Source organism: Chenopodium album, chromosome 3 (assembly GCF_948465745.1).
Source record: "Chenopodium album chromosome 3, dcCheAlbu1.1, whole genome shotgun sequence".
Classification (NCBI taxonomy): domain Eukaryota; kingdom Viridiplantae; phylum Streptophyta; class Magnoliopsida; order Caryophyllales; family Amaranthaceae; genus Chenopodium; species Chenopodium album.
In genome coordinates this window covers 64,920,637-64,923,658 of record NC_137836.1, presented here as the reverse complement: position 1 = coordinate 64,923,658, position 3,022 = coordinate 64,920,637, and the positions used below count along the sequence as shown (strand labels likewise).

Below are 3,022 nucleotides of genomic sequence, written 5' to 3'. Positions count from 1 at the left end.
AGTTCATCACGGGAGTAGTTGAATGGATGATTAGGAAGTTAGAGTAATGTGCTTAAGGTCTCTAATTTACATGATTCCACGGAAGTAGGCTTGATTGTGATTAGAGAAGCCATTGATAACTAGAGAGAGACCATTGGTATTATTCATGGATTACTTTTCCTCTTAAATCAATTGAATTATGTGTTAGGGGTAGAACGACTATTGCATTAATTGTATTCGTGGTGAAGCTTGATCTTGGATGTTTTTAGCATTAAATTGTCATTTTATTTAGATTTAATCGTTTTAACTTGTCCTTTAGATATTGATTCTCATTTATTTGATTTGGTTACTTGCTTGGTAATTGCTTGAGTCTATTTAATTGGTTGAACCATAGTCTCTTGGGATCCGACCCTTGCTTGCCCGTCTACATAGTAGTGGTCTAGTTAGGTTTATTTTTGTTAGGTACGCGACACGCCTATCAAATTTTGGCGCCGTTGTCGGGGACTAACGGTTCTATACTAGTTATTTGTGATTTGTTTTTACTAAGCTTTATCTGTTGCTTCGGCTATTGTCTCTTGTGTTCTTGATTTCTTTGCTTTTAGTTCTTTGTTGCATGCAAACTCGACGTTCAGGGTCAGACGATTTAATTCCACTTGATTCTGAAATTGAAGCAACTGCAAGGAGACGAGGAGGTAGAAGAAGAAGGAGGAATCAACACTTTAGAAACATGGTCGATCCAGAAACAAAGTCTCTTTTGGAATATGGCATTCCTGATACCACAACGGGACTCCTCTCTAGCATTGTCAGACCACCCGTTACTGCTCAGAATTTTGAATTGAAGCCACAGTTCATTCAATTCATCTCTAATGATTCATTTGCAGGCACACCTCACGAATGCCCTGTCAGTCATATTGATAGTTTCTTGGAAAAATGCGATACCATGAAACTAAATGGTGTTACAGATGATGCTATTAGACTTCGCCTATTCCCTTTATCATTACGGGATAGAGCGAAGGAATGGTTGAGAGATGAAGGTACTGGCTCTTTTGATACATGGGACAAACTGGTGAAAGCTTTTCTAGTCAAGTTCTTGGGACAAGAAAAGACCGCGAGGTTGAGAAATGAGGTATCTACTTTTGGGCAGTCAGATGATGAGTCCTTATATGAAGCATGGAGGAGGTTCAAGCAATTGCAGAGACAATGCCCTCATCATGGTATTCCTGAATGGATGTTGATCCAAACCTTTTACAATGGCTTGACTCATGAGTTTTGAATTTATATTGATGCTGCATCTGGGGGTTCTCTTCTTACTAAGAACCCAACTGAGGCAAAGGAGCTAATTGAGAAGATGGCGGCAAATGATAATTACCATCCAGGAGGACGACGTAATGTTAAAAAGGGAGGTATGCATGATGTTGATGCTCTAACCCTTTTAACTAGCTCTATGCAGGCGTTGACAAGCAAGTTTGACAAATTCCAAGCAGCATCTTCTGGCTCATCTACTGAAACTTGTCAAATGTGTAATGTACAAGGTCACATTGCCCCTGATTGCCCACAAAATTCACAGGAGATGTCGATTGAGGAAGCCAATGCATTCTACACTTCAAATCCCAAAAGGTCATATGATCCTCACTCAAACACATACAATGAAGGTTGGAAACATCATCCAAATTTCTCTTACAAGAATACCCAAGCTTAACAAAATCCCCCTCCACCACCACCTCGAAACAATAACTATAATGCTCCACCCGGTTTTCAAGCAAGACCACCTCTAGTCCAACAACCTATGCAACCACCTCCACAAAAATCCAACCTTGAGCTAATGCTTGAGAACTTCGTTACCACAACGAACAACAACATCCAACAACTACAAGCTCATGGAAAATCAGATAAGTCAACTTGCTCATCAAGTTGGCCAATCTTTGAAGACTCCGGGCACTTTTCCGGGTCAAACAGAGCAACCACCGAAAGGGCATATGAATGCTGTGACTTTGAGGAGTGGAAAGCAATTGGAAGATCCTCCCATGAGAGAGCCATCCAAGGAGGTTGTTGAAGGGGTAGTCCCAAAGGAGAAGGTGGTCGATGGTACTGCGAATGAGGAAGAGTCAAAGGCATCAACTCCACCACCACTTGTCCCATATGTGCCAACAGTTCCTTTCCCGCAAAGGTTGGCCCAAGCTAAGTTAGAGAAGAAGTATGGAAAATCTCTCGATATTTTGAAGAAGCTTCACATCAACATTCCCTTCTTAGATGCAATATCCGAGATGCCATATTATGCAAAATTCTTGAAGGATATGCTCTCTAAAAAGAAGAAGCTAGAGGAGAATGCTACTGTTGCGTTGAACGCAGAGTGTAGTGCTATTTTGCAAAATACACTTCCTAAGAAATTAGGTGATCCGGGTAGCTACTCAATTCCAGTAAAGCTTGGGGATATAGAGATCAACAAGGCATTATGTGATCTTGGTGCAAGTGTGAGTCTCATGTTGCTCTCTATTTGCAAGAAGCTTCAAATGGGTGAACTAAAGCCTACACGCATGTCTCTACAACTTGCAGATAGGTCGGTTAAATTTCCCTTGGGTATACTTGAAGATGTTCCTCTTCGTGTGGGAAAATTCTTTATCCCATGTGAGTTTGTTGTGATGGAGATGGAAGAGGATGCACATGTCCCTATTATACTTGGTAGACCATTCTTAGCCACTGCAGGTGCAATCATTGATATGAAGAATGGAAAAATCACTTTTGAGGTGGGAGACGAGAAAATGGAGTATTCACTCTAGAACGCTACGGGAACTCCTTCCATAGGAGAGACTATTTGCCGAGTGGATGTCCTTGATGACTTAGAACGTGAACAATTTCCCTTGATCAAAACGGATGATGCACTTGAAACGGTGTTGGTGGGAAGTGCCAATGAGGAAGATTGGGAAACAAGGGAGTACACGCGGCTACTTGAGGAAGGAAAGGCTAATCCAACCACCGCTCTTGTGAAGGAAGTCCTTAGTGTATCAAGTGTTGGGGAGAGTACTACGCCTCCCAAGGTAGAGTT

General features: G+C 41.6%; 1 non-coding gene across 1 annotated transcript; it reads right to left on the bottom strand.

Moving 5' to 3' along the window:
- Window positions 1-1,090: 1,090 nt before the first annotated feature.
- On the bottom strand, window positions 1,091-1,197 carry LOC145625660 (small nucleolar RNA R71). The gene has a single exon (XR_014110570.1). It is a non-coding gene; the product is annotated as a small nucleolar RNA R71 (small nucleolar RNA).
- Between the last annotated feature and the right edge of the window lie 1,825 nt (window positions 1,198-3,022).